Genomic DNA, 17,796 nt, shown 5'->3' with positions numbered 1-17,796 from the left:
ATGACTTTCTATTCTCAGTGTAACCCTGTGCTCTCTGCTGAATTTCCAAACATGTAGATACACTTTCCTTTGGCTTTCACTGTGTTGACTTAAGATTGATTGCTTTGGATATTTTGTACGCCCCAAACTTGGTGCACATGCCGGTGCATCAAACAAATAGTACTGAGCTTTTTAAGTCTAGCTGTGTTCATTCTCTGTGTGTCCCTGCACCGTGACAAACATTGCATGTTCTTTAGTTGTATAGGACAGTTGACTTCCTTGTATTCATCATTTTTGTGGATCTTATTTAAAATATTTAAATTTCCGTAAGGAATAGGTGTATGGGCTTCCCCCTTTACAGAAAGTCAAATGATTTTGCAGACAAAAAGTAATGTTCAGAAATAATTTAGAGTTAATGGTTATTCTATAGAAAAATATAATTTAATTGTACTCTGGAAAACGTAGCTTTTCATCTCCTGAGATTGGAGATGTATATAGTAAAATGATTTTGCATCAGATTTATGTTGTTAACCATGGCTTGCAGTTGTAGTTAGAGCTCTTTGTATTTTAACATAGTGAATATCTGCTTGACTTTGCAGCCTACATTTTAACTTAAAAGCCTTATTAAGCCTCCAAATCTGCATTTTTTTCCAAAGCTTCTGTTAGCTTCTCATATGTTCATTGAATCTTAAAAAAAAATAAAAAAATAGTAGTACTATTTTAGGCCTCAGTGCAGGAATGCATACCAGTTTGCGAGAGAACTTAAGTATGTGCTGAATTTTCAGCTTGCACAATTTTCTTCAGTGGGACTTACATGCGTGCTTATGTGCTTTCCTGAAATGGGATATTATTGAGTAAGATGGAAAGTTGCAGACTTGATCCTGCATTTCCTTATGTACCCAAAATTCCCCTTGCCTTAACTAGGAGTTTCAGGTGCACAAGTAATGTAGGTTTGGACCTTAAAGATGGTGCCTTTGCTTCAGAATGCCTTCCTAATACTTAGAAGCAGTACTATGTATCAAAGGGGCATCGCTCTGATATTTGAGTGAATTCAAAAATAGGAGGCAAAAATAATAAAATGGGTGGGGGGCGGCAAGGAAAGGGAGGAAGAATGGGAAGTTGGGTCTTCCATTTCCCTAAATACCACAGAAGACTTTTTTTTTTCTTCAGTGAATGGCTGCTCAGGTTGTATTGAACATAGGAGCCTGCAGTACATTCCATTTCAAACTTACAGATAAACAGCAGAACACTGACATCCTCTCACCTCTTATGACCATAAAACTCCTCTCTGAGAACAGAAAATACAATTAGAAGAGCATGCTATCACTTATAAGGCTGCTGGGCATACTAATCAGATTTTGATAATACATTGTTACCATGACACCGATGACTCAGATTCAAAAAAAAAATTCTCATTAGTCTTTGACCTGCAGACAATCCTTTCAATAGGCCTCCCTGTTTCTCATTCAATTATTGAAATTTAAAATGAGCGAGGTACATCATTATTCACTTGCAATATGAATTTACTCTGGGTGAATGCTATATAAAGAGTAAAAGAAATGCTGCTACAGTATGCACCTGCTGTTAGTGGATGAAATAAATATAATGGGACAGAACACATTTAATCAGTCTTTTTTTCAGTTTAGGGCTTCCACACATCAGATGTGAAATTAACAAGATGCAAGTGGAAAGTTCTTGTACAGGGTGTCATGATTAAAATGTAGACATTCATTAGTTTAATTTTTATTTGCATGAATAAAATGGTTTATTCACAGAGATGGTTGAGAGGAAGGGTATTCCCATAGGAAGGCTACTCAACAGGGATTCAAAGACCAGGGTTCAATTCCCTATTCATCCACTAACTTCCTGTTTTACTTTAGGCATGTAATTTAATTGCTCTGTGCTTTGGTTCCCCACCTGTAACATGGGGATAATACCTACTTTCTCTCACCCTTTGTCTGTCTTGCCTATTAAGATTTTTAAGGTCTTCAGTAAAGGCACTGTCTCATAATAATCTTATATAATGCCTAGCACAATGGAGCCTAACCTGGCTGGCTCCATAATACAAATGAATAATAATCTATCTTTATAAGATATTAAAAACAAAGCTCTTTTACATTGTTAAAGGCTCAATTCTGTTAGAACTTGGGTTTCCTTTTCATAAGACAAGAGTTTTGCTACAAATAGAAGGAATAAACATTCTCCTTCAAGTAGTGTCTCTGTGGGTGTCCATTTCAGGTGCATATGTGCCTCTTGAGCCGAGATTTTCCATTAGCAGTGTTCCTACATGTTCCCTATGCTTCCTTGTGCTACACAACAATAGACTGTATAAAGATGAGGGGACAAACTGCCCTCAGTTCCTTCTCATCTGCCACAGCCTGAGGCAGAGTCTTAGTGTGTTTGCTTTGAACATGCCTCGATTATCTTGTATTCCGTTTTTAGAATCATAGACTTTAAGCTCAGAAGGGACCATTATTGATCATGTAGTCTGACCTCCTGCACAACACAGGCCACAGAATCTCACCCACCCATTCCTGTATCAAACCTATGTCTGAGCCATTGAAGCCCTCAAATCATGGTTTAAAGACTTCAAGAGAATCTTCCAGCAAGTGACCCATGCCCCACACTACAGAGGAAGGCGAAAACCCCCCCAGGGCCTCTGCCAATCTGCCCTAGAGGAAAATTCCTTCCTGACCCCAAATATGGCAATCAGCTAAACCCTGAGCATGTGGGCAAGACTCACCAGCCAGCACCCAGGAAGGAATTCTCTGTAGTAACTCAAGAACCCACCCCATCTAACATCCTATCACAGGCCATTGGGCATATTTACCACTAATAGTCAAAGACCAATTAATTGCCAAAATTAGGCTATCCCATTATACCATCTCCTCCATACACTTATCAAGCTTATTCTTGAAGCCAGATATGCCTTTTGCCCCTACTACTCCCCTTGGCAGGCTGCTCCAGAACTTCACTCCTCTGATGGCTAGAGTAGTAGTAGTAGTTTGTTTAGGATTAGTTAAAATTTGTAGTTGTTAGTGATAGTTATAGTGAGATAGTGAGAGGATAAGTTTTGTTCCTCTCCTTCCCCTTGGGAAGCCTTATTCTCCTGGCAGGGTGTGCTTGGCTCGCCACGTTTTAAATACTGCCTCCCTTGTTGAGGGGCTACACCTGTGAACAACAGCCACTCTTGGGTCTTGTCTATACATTTGGCTGAATTGGCACTGCTGTGATTCATGCAGTGCTGTTGATTTAGCGGGTCTGGTGAAGACAAGCTAAGTTGATGGCAGAGTGCTCTCCTCTCGACATCTGTACTCTTATCTTCCTGAGAGGTGGAAGGCAAGTTAGAGGGAGAGTGTCTCCTGTCGACATAGCACAGTGTAGACACCTGTGTAAATTGATCTAAGTTATGTCGACTTCAGTTACATAACTGAAGTAGCATAACTTAGGTCGAGTTACAGCTTTAGTGTAGCCCAGCCCTAAGTGTGTCCATTGCTGGGGGGAATCCCACATCTCCCAGAAGTGCAACTTCTGCCTGGCCCTCAAATCCTAAGCAAGGAAGAATAGGGAGATTAAACTGTGATTCTTCATGATGGAATGCTCCCTTCAACCAACTTCTGAGTCCAGTCAGGAGACCCCCTGCTGTATCTCTGTCTCCAGATAGATCCAGCTCCCCTTCAACCTTGGTGGAGGGTTTCCCTAAGAAAGGAAAGACTTTGGAGGCTTCAGGCTTCAGTAGAAATGTGGCAACACAAATTACTTACCTGCAGAAATAGAAGAGATTCTTCCATTGGTGTCATTGCCACTGTCTGGTGCCTGCATCTGTGTCACTCTCAGTCATCCCACATTACCTGTTAGATCAAAATAAATCAGGGTTATCAGTTACTTCGATTAAAATCCACTTGGCTACAATATCAGCCTTTCATCCTCCAGCAGAAGCGTTCTCCATATTTCCTCACCCTGTGTCATCAAGGTTCATTAATGGTTTGCGGTATCTCTGCTCCCAAGTTAGGGACCCCACTCCCACTTGGAACCTCAATTTGGTACTTAAATACCTCATGAGATCTCCATTCATATCAATGGAAACCTGCTCTCTGCTCCACTATCTGCGAAGACTGCCTTTTTTTTAAAGTAGCTATCATATTGGCCCATAGGTTTGGGGAAATTGGGGACCTTGATGGCATATCCCTCCTTTATTGTGTTCTTCAAGAATAAGGTTTCTTTATGCCGACACCTCAAATTCTTACCTAAGGTACTATCAGAATTTCATTTTAACTAGTCCGTTCATCTACTAGTGTTTTTCTTCCCAAAACTGCATCACTCTCTGCAAGAGACCTCTTTCCATGTCTTAGATGTTAGAAGGGCATTGGTCAAACAGGTAGAACCAAACAGAATTTCAGAAGTCACCAAGAATGTTCATTTCCATCACAGGTAGATCTAAGGGGTCCACAGTCTCTTCTCAGAGACTACTGAGGTGGATATCTGGGTGTATTATCATGTGTTACAATGCAGCAGGCATTCATCCTCCCCCCTTCCCCAAAGGGTGATATATGTTCTACCAGATCCTAACCATATCCATATCATTACTTAAGAACTTGCCAGTATCTGAGATATGTAGGGGCACCACATAGGCTTCAGTATATACATTTTCTAAACATTACGCTTTGATCCATGCCACCAGATCTGATGCAGCACTTGAGTTTTCAGTACTATCTTCAGTTCTAGACTCAGCTCTGAAGCTCACTCTTCCCTCTGGGGATCCTGCTTGGAAGTCACCTGAAGAGCAGAACCAATGAGGATGCTACCTGAAGAAAAAGAAGTTACTCACCTTGTGTAGTAACTGCGTTTCTTAGAGATGTGTCCCCCTACCGGTGCTCCACTACCACTCTCCTTCCCCTCTGCTTTAGACTGTTTTCTATGGGATGTTCAGGTGAAGAAGAAACTAAGGGTGGTTTGCCCATGCATCCCTATATAACCTCGGTTTCCAGCACAAGGAGGCATACTGAGCCATGTGCAGGCCAAAAGGACACTGCTAATGGAAAATCTCCAATCAAGGGCTCTAGAGGCGCATGCATACCTGAATGGGAACACTCATAGAAATATGCATCTTAAAGAACCGCAGTTATTGCACAAGGTGAGTAACCTCTTCCTCTAGATCTTTACACAGTTGTATTAGGAAAACTACAAACTTTTTTTTAAAAGCCTTTGGTCTATTGATATTGTATTTTTTCTGTATGTCAGTGTGTCATTGGCTTGTTTAATTCTTTTCTGAAGTTTTGTATTTTTTCTACAAAATTTCATTTTAGGACTGAGCATAAGGATTTTTCTACTAACCACAATTTATCGTTAGCCATTAGTTGCCTGGTACAGTATAGTAGAGATTCTTTCACAAAAGCCCTTCAGAACAAAGCCTAAAAATCCAGTATGAAATTTAGGAGTTGTAGAGAATTCGCCCCAAGGGCCTGATGCAATAAAAGCTTCATCTGGTGTCTCAGCAAGGCCATGCAAGCTCTGAACTGTAATTGAAATTAATAGAACACTTTCCTTTGTATTCACGGAAAATCCCATTCAGCACCAGAATATTACGGGGAAAAATTGTGGGGCTTAAAAATATTTAATAACCATATTGCTGAGTTCCTGTGGCAATTTGCTATTTTATGGCAGACATAGAGAATGCTTGCTTTGTATTATTCCCTACAGAAATCTTGGAAATTGCTGCCTTTCAACTTACAGCCAATGCAACCTTGAACAGAATCTGTTCTGACCTTTAAATTGTCTTTCACAAAGAGAAGTTGCACAGTCCTCTGGTACAGCTTTTCACCAGTCTTAAATATCTGGAAAGGGAAAGAAATGGAACAGTCTCTACACAAATGAAAGAAAAGAACATAGCTTATTGGTAGAGCAGTGTGGGGAAAAAATCATTCCAAGTTGACAAGAAACTGACCCAACTAAAAAAAAAAAAAAAGGAAGAAGAAACAACATTGTTTTGTATTGAATGAAATGTTTCAATTTTTTAATTTTTTTTTTTTTAGCTGGCAAAATTCAGGAATTTGGAAAATGTTTTCATTGTCCTGAATCTGCAAGTTTTGATGAAAAAATGTTGTGACCAAAAATTTTCACCCAGCTCTACTTATTAACCAAAACTTGGATGCAAGATTGCACTGAATTTTCTTTCCAGTACTAATCTAAATCAAATTACCGTATGACTTTGAAGCCAGCTTGACTGAAGCTGCATTCTGATTAACTGAGTAAGCATTTCACTGATAACAATATCATATTTAAAATAATTCCCCTGGAAAGAGAGGTATAATGACAAACCTATTTTGATCACCATATTATTTCATGTACACCGTAGATATCCATATATGACAACAGCTATACTGACTGACAAACCAGGAGCTTCCAGAACTAAAACCATGAATTACTATAGCTTGAGCTAAATAGCCAGACTTCATAGGTGGGGGCTGTAGCAGATTCAGATACTCTGTGGATCACTACAAGGGTGATGTGTGCGTTGACAAGATAAACATTTGCATAGACCCAGCTTTTCCCTCCCCACACCAGGAAGTGCTCTTGAACACAGTTGCTAAGTGGAGGGCACTGTGGCTGGATCTCATACTACTACTACAGACGAAGTGCCCAGTTCTGCTTCTGGATCTGCTCCGAGGATCTTGATCCTGACTGTGATCTCACTATGTACATGGAACTCTTAGGACAATACATATAGGGAGAACAGAGTGTTTGTGTTGTGATCCCCTGTGCAAATCTGAGAGTAGAATTTGGCCTTGAGCTTTTTTTAAAAGAATGAAAGGAAAACTTCAGACATGTCCAATTATCTGCAGAGCACTGTTGCTGGAGGGGAGGAGGTGCTTTGTTTTTGAAGTTCAGGTGACAAGTGGTCAGACTTCAAAGGGAATCACTCTGGTTTCTTCTGGCTGAGCAGCGCTTTGAAGGTGAAAGAGCTTCTTTCAGGATTCAGTTTTTATTTAATTCACTTAGGGCTAACTGCTGGCTCATCCTGTGTGAGTATGCAAGGGTGATGAGAGAAGGCGCACCTCCCTCCACAGCCATCCACAGAGGTCTCATGCAGAATGCTGACACTAGAAATCACATCCGGTGACTTTGGATGTCCCCTCCCGAATGAGCTGAGGGAATTCATGCTGCACCTTTAACCAGCACATGCAAGGAGGGCCATATAGTCCTCTAGCACTCTCTGAAGCACTCTGCCTAAATCCTCCCCAGGACACCCCCTCTTCAGCTCCACGCTCCTCACCTAGACTGCTCCAGTGAGGAATGGGTACAATTGGGTTATAAGTTAGTGTACATTCAGCTCTAGATTTAGCTGTTTAGAAACTGACCCAGAATAACCACAGGATCTACTCTGGTAGAGACCCCTGATGATTGGGGTATGGGGGGGATCTGCAGCCTCTTCTCTATCTGTGAGATCCTAGGGAGTCAGCACTGCTTCCACAGGGCACAATCAGGGTGACCAGAGAATGTGCTGATTCAATCTATCACTTTAGCTTCAACAAGGGAGGCTCCTTAAAATGTAGGGATGCTCTCCTTTTATCCCTGGTGGAAACCAAAAGAGAGCATGAGTCATTCCATCAGTGTCTGCTCTCCCTAAGGGTGAGATTCTTCCCTGTGGCACAGAAGCCCAGACTGGTGCAGGGATGCATAATTTCCATCTACCTACAGCCCCTTTGGAGTATCTTATGTATGTCTACACTGCAATTAGGAGTGTGATTGCCACTCATGTAGACACACCCAAGTTAGCTTGGGTAACAGATCAGTGAAGCTGCAGCAGTGTGGGGTTCAGCGTGGCTGTGCAAGACTGCCTGGAACCCTGGGTAATTATTCGGGCAGCTAGCCCACGATGAAGCCTGTGCTGCCATAGCTTTGCTGCTCCAATACCCAAGTTAGCTAGATGAAAGCTAGCTCAGAGATATCTACAGAAGCTGCAGTTACACCCCGTGATTGCAGTGCAGACATCCATCAGTCACTGTACTTAAAACTGAAAGTGGTTTGACAGTCGGCAGTGTTTATGAGCAGCGTGGGGTTCATGGTGGGGAAAGGGGCTGCTTTAAAATTCTCCCCAGTGCCCTCCTACACTTTTAACAGCACTTTACAGTTCTAAAGCCAATTTGCTCTCTCACATTTTATTGCAAGATATAAATGTTGTGTGGTAAAGCTCTATGAGGAGTCGGACTTTGCCCAACCTAAAGCATTGAACATCTCTCAACTGAGCTTCAGCAGTATGAAGTGAAAGCAGAAAGGGACTGATGGGTCATAAACTGCTCAGGAAGAGGCTCCAGTGTTCCCAAAACATGTAGACGAGGAGGAGGAGGAAGGAAACTTTAAGGTTAGGCAAAAATCATTTACATATAATTGTATTAAAAAATAGTAGAGGAATATCGCCGTACTAGTTTAACTTATCCTTTTGCTTTAAAAACTGTTTTAAAACACAGCCTAAAGAACCATATTATAATAGCACTAAAATACTTCAGGGCGTGTATTATATTTTATTGGTCTGTTAATACTACCTTTGGGTGGTTAAAACGCCAAACCACACAATGTACCTGAGGTGTATGTTAATGGACTAATAAAACTCACCGTGGAGTGTCTTAATGCTATATTATTTGCTCTCCACATATGCTAGCATAATGTTCAATGACATTAATATAGTAGTGAACATTAATAGAGTACCTTCTTTTCGGAACATTTTTTGGAGACTTTCTCATGTAAAAGGATTGAGCCTGTGAAACAACATGAACTTTTTAGTTCAGATCCTCTGAATCTAAAAGCATCTATGAGTAGTAATTTTGATTCATTCTCAAACCCTTGTGCTGCAAATCGTGGGCTCGTGAACTGGTAGTATTCTGTTGATCTAGGACAGAAGAATTGCCAATATCATCGAGCCTGTGAAACAACATGAACTTTTTAGTTCAGATCCTCTGAATCTAAAAGCATCTATGAGTAGTAATTTTGATTCATTCTCAAACCCTTGTGCTGCAAATCGTGGGCTCGTGAACTGGTAGTATTCTGTTGATCTAGGACAGAAGAATTGCCAATATCATCTTAGTTATTATTTCTACTCTCCCAACATCTCATTTATTAATTCTAAACAAATAATATCAATATTATTAATGTTATATGATGAGCACTAACAATGTATTCGGCAATGTAGACAATAGCATATAAAAAGAGACATTTTATATATTTTCTCACTGAATTTGAATAATTCACATATGTATTTGTCAAGCCATTTGGTATTCATAAAAATGTACATGACTAACAATTATTGAGATAAGCTAAAATCAGAATTCCTATATTGCACATTTATTATGGCAAGAACACACCACAAGTATTTCATAACCAACTTCCTGGGTTTCCTTCCAGTACGCCTTCCCGAGCGCTACCAGGTGAAAGGCTTCGTAAGCTTTTTGAATCAGGAACTGTCATTTTCTGTTTGTCTGTACAGCACCTAAGCTGGTAGACTCAGTAGGCACTACCCTGTTATAAATGTTTAACAATCATTTTAGCACTGAATTTTTTTCTTTTCAGCACCTCAGAACATCCAAGTTTCTCACTAACTATGGGCCAGATAGGTAGCCTGCTAGTTGAAGCGACTGTGTGTTTGAGTGTAAAACCTGAGCTTCCTACTGCACCTGAAGTCTGAAGAAAATGGTAATTCATGAATGATCGGTTTGGTAAATTCAAAATCAGAGTTCTTCATGTGACATGTCCAAACTGGGGCTTTTAAGATGATATGGGCAATTTATTTCCGTTTTTTCTTTAGGACATGAGACAAAAGAGCAAAATAAGGAAAGGCAATAGGAAACCCTGATACCACTTAAACAGGAATGTATCTTACAGATTAAAATAAAACAAAACATCTCTATCTACTCTTGTGCAAAATCATATTTTCTGGGAAGACAAACAATTTTATTTTGTGAGAGCTCATTTGGCAAGATTTATCACTAACTTTTTTCTGAGGCTACCTCTGAGTTCTTCAGTTTGAGTGTTCACAAGAGAATTCTACTTCTTTTTTAATAAGTGGTGGAAAAAAATCATGACTATCTTCCTGTCAAAGAAAGGGGAGATCATCTGCCCCCTGGGCAGTTGATGGAGTGCGTAGCTATAATGTCATCTGTGTGAGGAGCTGTAAAGCCTTTCTCTTTAAAAGATGGGTGAGCCAGTCTTATTGCCCAAAGTTCTATGTTCATGTGTAATCTGGTCTAAATGGTCCCCCCAAGATCAATTGGAGGCATTGATACATAATTTTGGACAAGTGGTAGGAAAGCAGAAAATTGGAAGAGGACATTTGGGAGAAATGCCCAACACAAGAAGGGCTAACAGCCGGTATGAAGGAGACAAAGAACTTTGCTGAGACTGTGTAACCATGGCGAATAATGAGAATTAGCCAAGAGTGAAAAGATTTAAAACTGAGCCTACTCTGATGTGTGGAGTCACCCTCATTAATCTGAGAACCTGTGTTTTAAATATATGCTTTTCTCATGGTCTAAATCTACTAAATCATAGCTAACTCTATTGATAACTACCCTGGGAATTTACAAGGAAAGCTGAAAGAGAGAGAGGGTTGTTAAGAAGAAATAGGGTGACCAGACAGCAAATAGAGTGATCAGACAGCAAATGTGAAAAATCGGGACAGGGGCTGGAGTGTAATAGGGGGAGGGATAGCTCAGTGGTTTAAGCATTGGCCTGCTAAACCTAGGGTTGTGAGTTCAATCATTGAGGGGGCCCTTTGGGGATTCAGTGATCTAGCTGGGGATTGGTCCTGCTTTGAGTAGCAGGTTAGACTAGGTGACCTCCTGAGGTCTTATCCAACCCTGATATTCTATGATAAGAAAAAGACACAAAAATCAGGACATCCCATCACCCTAAGAAGAAATGAGTGGCCACAAATGTTAGGGAAGGTAAAAGTGGCAAAGGAGTTGTTGGCCATTGTTGTGATGTCAAGGGAGGAAAGAAGTGATTAAACAATATAGTCAAAGTGAGTTTTCTACTTAAAGCACAGGATGATATCAGAGATAGAAGAAGGAGAGGAAAAGAAAAGAGGAAGCATAAAATCAGTAGCAAAGAGTGGAGGACATGTGAAGGTAGACATTAATTTATTGCAACTTAGAGCAATTTTATATTTAAAATTGTAAGATCATTTCCCATAGTCAGCCACAGAAAAATTGAAAAGGAAAGCTGAGTTGGTGGAAGAAGGGCCAAGGATTATCAATACCACCTGGAAATTATTATTTTTATTTGTGTCAACATAGTGCCTTGCAGTCCTAATCATGGGCCAGGAGCACATTGTGCTAGGTGCTGTACAAATAGAGAACAAAAAGACAGTCCTGCTCTAAAGGGCTTACAATCTAAATATAAGGCAAGAGCAAACAGATGGATACAGACGGACGGATGGGGATTACAAAGAAACCGTTGTCAAATTTTTGAGGACAAAGGATTCTACTGGTTTGATTATCAAGGTGGATTAAAAACAGAGATCAGTGCTCACCCCTCCATTCCCCATGTCTCAAACCGTAGACTCCCTGTAGATTGTACCAGCTAGCAGGGATCTAATACTAGTATATGCAACCACATCCATCTAAATCAATCTTCTGGGCAGCGATAATGTCCTCATATGTCAGTGTTTGGTGAGAAACAGCTACTGGGCGCACACAGAGTCAAACACTCTATCAATCTGATTCCAAAAATATGAAGGCTGTTTTCTATTTGGTTGCATGTAGTAACTATTTTTTCCTTAATAATGAGCATAACTACAATGGGTAGTGAAACAAAAACAAAGGAAAGTAATTTGATGACAAATTGACATTGACTAGCGTTCTTTAGTCATGGTGTCAATATTATTTTAAAAGCCATGCTGACAGCAAATATGTGCCTCCCTAACATTTCAATAATTTCTAATATCAGTCTTATATGGCATGTTTCATTGGCAAATACAGCAAGCAACTGATGAATTATCCTGCTATTGTATATTTTCTCTTGTTTCATAGGTGGACTTAAGCTTAGAGTATGCAGTGTTGTTGAGGCTGTATTAGTCCCAGGATACTGGAGAGACAAGGTAGGGGAGGTAATATCTTTTGTTTGACCAATAAAATATTACCTCACTCACCTCATCTCTTTAAGTGTAGAGTATCATTTGCATTGAGAGTATTCTCTGAAGCTAGGAAGGTTTGCAGGTCAAGCAGACACTGTCAGAATCATGACTCCAGGATGTGCTAAATGCCATTATAAAGTAATGTTTCTTAGCTCTGGTTAAACAAAACAGCATTCATCTGTATTTGATGGTCTTGTTAATTTCAGAGGAGACCTTGGCATGCTGTTTTAGAGGTCTTGGAAAATTCTGTTGATATGGAGACAAGCAGAGGCGTTTAAAAATTGTGTCTTAGAGAATATTATTGAGTTCTGTCTAGACAATAGAATATGCTGCTTTGAGAGGCTCCACTTAGCATCGACCAGGTCATGCCTAAAGTAGTGCCATATTTTTTTTAATGTCAACCTACTCAGGTCAAAAGGTGACTCTTCAAAATGTTTATTCCTGTGGAGGATGGAAGAGGCTGAGGATTTAAGTAGCCCTCTGACCTAGCCTCAGTAACTCTATCATAGACACTCTCAGGTTTCGCTATGGAAAAGCCTCTCGCTGCCAACCACTGCTGAAAGTGCAAAGTACTGCTAGGGAAACCAGGGTCAGAGAGCAAGGGGCTGAAAGAAAAGGGAGAATTATGATAACAAGTAAGGGCCAGATTGTGTGTGGCCAATGCACATCTAGCTAGGGGTCAGTAAGAACCCTCCCCATTCCCTACTGCCAGGGGGCCATTCATAATAGCAATTCCTGTGCCCAGGGACTCATTTCTTGCTCCTCTTAAGGGACAGAACAGGGGCAGGGAGGAGTAGTGGTGGCTCTGTTCCCTCCTCTCAGGCAATCCGGGACGGCCTTAGGGGTGGACCGCCCAGGGGCACCATAGTCAAGGTGGTGTTATGCTGCAGCGCAGAGGTGCGTACTGCTGGTGCAGAGTCAGAAACTGCTCCCAGCTGGCAGGGGAGCACTGCATGGTGGAAGGGGAGGCACCCAGATTTTTCCCTGCTTCCTCCCAGCGGATAGGGTTGCCAACTTTATACTCACACAAAACTGAAAACCCTTGCTGCGCCGCCCCTCTGAGGCCCCGCCCCTTCGCCAAGGCCCCGCCCCCTGCTCACTCCATTCCCCCCTTCCTCTGTCACTCACTCTCTCCACCCTCACTCACTTGCTCATTTTCACCAGGCTGGCTCATGGGGTTGGGAGGGAGTGAAGGCTCTGGCTGGGAGTGTGGGCACCAGGGTGATGCCAGGGGCTGGGCTGTGGGATGTCTGTGAGGACTCTGACTGGGGCTGGGGATGAGGGGTTTGGGGTGTAGGAGGGTGCTTTGGGCTGGGACCAAGGGGTTTGGAGGGCTGGAGCAGGGGGTTGGTGCATGGGGGAGGAGAGAGTGTAGACTCCAGGTGGCACTTACCTCAGGCAGCTCCCGGAAGCAGCAGGATGCCCCTCCTCTGGCTCCTACATGGAGGTGCAGCCAGGCAGCTCTTTGTGCTGCCCCATCCACAGCCACCTCCCACACAGCTCCCATTGGCCGGGAACTGCAGAGCCAGTGCTTGGGGCGGGAGTATTGTGTGGAGAACTCCTGGCTGCCCTTACACATAGGTGCTGGAGGAGGGACATGCCACTGCTTCCATGAGCCACGCAGAGCCAAGGCAGGCAGGGAGCCAACTGGACTTTTAACGGCCCAGTCAGCAGTGCTGACCAGAGCCGCCAGGCTCCCTTTTCGACCAGGCATTCCGGGCAAAAACCGGACACCTGGCAACCCTACCAGCGGAGGAACATTGGTGGTGGTGGTGGTGGTGGTGTGGGGGGGTGATGTACAGACAGGGAGAGGGTTCAGGGGTTATGGGCAAAAGGGGGAAGCCTGGGAAGCCCATGTAGCCCAGGAGCAATGGGCTGCACCCATGAGTGCTAGTGTCCACGGAGGCCCGGGGCACCAAAATACAAGTTCACCCAGGGTACCATTTTCCTAAGGTCGGTCCTGCTGGCAATGGCAGAAGTGGAGTCCAGGGAGCTCAAGGACTACATAACCGCTCACGGTGTGGGGAGAGTTTCTGGCTGGAGCTTCCATGCTAAGTACTGCAGCTCCATACCCCTGCCCACACAGGGAAAAAGCTCCAACCTCATTCTGAAGTATTAACGTAAGAGAGATGTGTGGCTCATATTCACGGCAGGGCCTACTAGATAGCAGTGGGATTGAATCATTCTGTTTTGTGGCTTTAGGTACGATGGAAGCATGAAAACCTGATTCAGATTTCACTGAGAAACACGTACCTTATTTATCCTGGGTAAAACTATTATTGATATGGAAACACAATAGGTCTAATATATTCATTAGGACTCTTAAGTTGTTTTTTTACTGTAAAGCCAAATTGATTTGATTCATTTATGGAAGGCTTTGATAGACACAGAACTCAACAAAGCCTTCTTTTATCAGACTAGATATTAAATATAACAGTGACTTGAACCTTTTTGGGGAGATGGCATGATTACTTTTGAGCCACATAACAAGCGTTGCAAAACACATTAGACTTGGCAAACTAGATACATGTCAAAAGGCTTTTGAAAATGGTCGTAGCACAGAACATGCCCCCAAAAAGGCTATTTTCCCCAAGAAAAAATTGTTTTCAAAAGCCATTCAGACTGAATGGTTTTTTTTAGCTGCAGAGAGGTGTAACCTACTCACCCATTAACACTGCATTCTAGGTATAACAAAACCTGTATTTGGAATGTAGCATTGTTTATTTTGTCCATTTTCAAACTTCACGGATAAATAATTGGTAAATACACAGTGGGCAGAAAATCTAACCAGTGCTTATTGTACAACAACATATAGAAAGAAACAAACTTCACGTAACAGAATCCTTCTTCAGACCATTCCTTTTACATCACAAACCTGTCTTGAGTGGGTGGATGTTAAATTCCCTTTGGGATTCTCAATCTCATTAATTTTTATCAGTAAAATGGCCTTTTCCTGGACAAAGGAATAAATCACATATAAATGAAATATGAGAGATTACACCAGAAGCTGAGCTTTTGCTTAGACTAATCCAATATCTTTGGCCAAATGTCTCAATGTCAAAAGCTTTATAAGTATTCTGCAGGATCAGCCTGGCAAAGAGAAATCAATAACCAGGTAATGGATTTGATTAAAATGTTTATTTTTTTTCTCTTTCCACCCGCCCCCACAAGCCAAATGTTCCTACCCGTACTAATCTGCTGCTGATGTATGTAGCTGTTGGTTAGCTATGCTTTTCCTGTGTGTGCGTCTGCTCGTATACATATGTATATCTCACATGTGTGTGTTCTCTGATATCTCAGATAGCAATTAAAATATCTGAGTCCATTTTTAAAAATGGCATATGTACAGCTAAATATCATTTTTCTTTAGATTGAGTCACCCTAAAATGCACCATTGCAGACTACAGTATGTCAGTGGTTGTTTTTACTATAGCAGGATATACATAGTGAATGACCTCAGAGTCAAAAAAATTATGGAAATGTATGGCTGGAAGGGAACTTTACCTCCAGTTAGTGCTGGCCTCTTAAAAAGTAGGTTAATATCTATATTAAAAGTTTCCAGGATTGTCACTCTGAAGCCTAGAATGTCTGTTGAGTGAGTGTGAGGTGATTGAAACAGCTACAAGTGTCGGGGAGAGTTCTATTGACACAGGTTGAATCATTACTGGATTTTTGCAGTCTCTTATTCAGTTTTCAACCATTTTGACTTTACAGATTACGCCTGTGTGGTGTACGTCCTATGTCAATGAAAGAGGTTTTTCCATCTGTGTAGGTAATGCTGAGCAGCAGTAGCTAAGCTGAAGAAAGTATTCTTCCATCAATCTAGCTGCATCTACTTCAGGAGTTAGGTTGGCGTAACTACATTGCTCTAGGGTGTGAATTTTTCACATCCCTGGGCAACGTAAATAGGTCACTTTAAATTTTAAGTATAGACCAGGGCTAAGGCATGTATGCATGACAAGTGTCCAAGGCCATTTTAATATCAGGGATAATGCAATCAATCATCAACCTTACTCTAAATCTAATTTGCGAGCAACAATTTAATTGGTTGTATGAGGGAGACTGCACAGATGGTTGAGAGGTGGCCCAACAATTCTTCACAACTATCCACAAAACAACACAACCCCCATGCACAGTAAACCTAAATATAATTCTGAAGCCTTGAATGTCTCTTGAGTCAATGTGAAGCAATGGAGCATTTTTGAGAGCTCTTTTTGTTTAGAATATCCTCAGGTTCAATCATCACTGGGATGTGCAGTCAGCTACCATTCAATTTTTAAGTTCTCGGCCATTTTAGGCTTGCTTTTTTAAAAACAAAGTCTTTAGTAATTACACGCATGTGACAGCATGGACTTTCAGCAACTTGTAATCATGCTAATATTCTTTGTGGATGTTGCACCTTTCCTCAGAGATGCTTAATGTGTGTTACACACATTAGTTAAGGGAAACATCTCTCCTGTACAAGATGTCTTGTGCCCATTTTTAAAATAGGTAAATTGAGACACAGGAATAATTAGTTGTCCAAGGATACTGAGGCTTTGTTTAGATTAGCATATAAAGATGAATGGTTAGAAAGTGTTCGCTAACGTGCTAATTAAGAGTATGTCTTCACTGACTTCAGAAGTGTGATTTGCAGCTCATATAGACATACTGAATTAGTTTTAATCTAGTGAGCATACATACCAATAGCAGTGAATCCATGGCAGCACAGACTTTAGCAGGGGCTAGCCGTGTGAAGGAGTACCAGGGACCGAGGCAGGCCTAGACAGCCTGCACTGAAGCCTGTGTTGCTGCAGCTTCACTGCTGTTTGGTATTGCACTAGTTCAGCAGTTCTCAAGCTGTGAGTCGGGACCCCCTTTGAATGGGGTCGCCAGGGCTGGCTTAGACTTGCTGGGGCCCCTGGCTGAAGACCAAGCCCCACTGCACAGGGCTGAAGCCAAAGCCCAGGGGCTTCAGTCCTGGGCGGTGGGGCTCAGGTTGCAGGCCCCCTGCCTGGGGTTGAAGCCCTTGGGCTTCAGCTTTGGCCCCCCTGCCCAGAGAGGTGAGGCTCAGGCTTTGCCCCACACACACACCTGGGGCAGTTCGGCTCGAGCGGTCTCAGGCTTCGGTCCCCCTCCTGGGGTTGTGAAGTAATTTTTGTTGTCAGAACAATGAATTTTGAGAACCGCTGCACTAGCTAGATCAAAGCTAGCTAGGGTATGTCTACACATGCTGCAGTCAGACCTCCGAACTGTGGTGTTCAAAACATCTGGTGTAAACAAGACAGCTCATACTTTAACACATGCCCCATTTGTTGAGTTAGAGTCTAGGGAGCAGCTTATTATCAATGGTCTGCTTTAGCGAAAACAGATTCCTCTTAATCAACACTCACTGCCTTTGTTGGTGAACATGCCCTAAAGCCGTGGTTCTGAAACTGCAGGCTGTGACCCCAAATGGGGCTGCACCATCAGCAGGTGGGGTCACAGCGATCTCTAGTGTTCAAAGGATGTTATTTTGTTCTGCATGGCCTGACCTCACATGTACGGTGCACACAAGCTCACAATGAATGTAGGACACCATTCTGCTTTGCAAAATGCCGTCCTCTGCACAGCATGACCTCACATGTGCAAGGTCATGTTGTGAGGAGGACACCATTTTGCTCTTCAAAATGGTCTCCTCCGGGCTTTCCAGGGACCTGGGAGGAAATATT

The 17,796-nt window shown here is 42.2% G+C and overlaps 1 protein-coding gene across 3 annotated transcripts in view; it reads left to right on the top strand.

The window, feature by feature from the left end:
- The window catches only part of SPAG16 (sperm associated antigen 16), a 738,799-nt gene that overhangs the window by 425,128 nt on the left and 295,875 nt on the right, over positions 1-17,796 (top strand). The window lies entirely within an intron of this gene.

Source organism: Mauremys reevesii, linkage group 11 (assembly GCF_016161935.1).
Source record: "Mauremys reevesii isolate NIE-2019 linkage group 11, ASM1616193v1, whole genome shotgun sequence".
Classification (NCBI taxonomy): Eukaryota; Metazoa; Chordata; order Testudines; family Geoemydidae; genus Mauremys; species Mauremys reevesii.
This window is presented reverse-complemented; position numbering and strand designations above follow the sequence as displayed.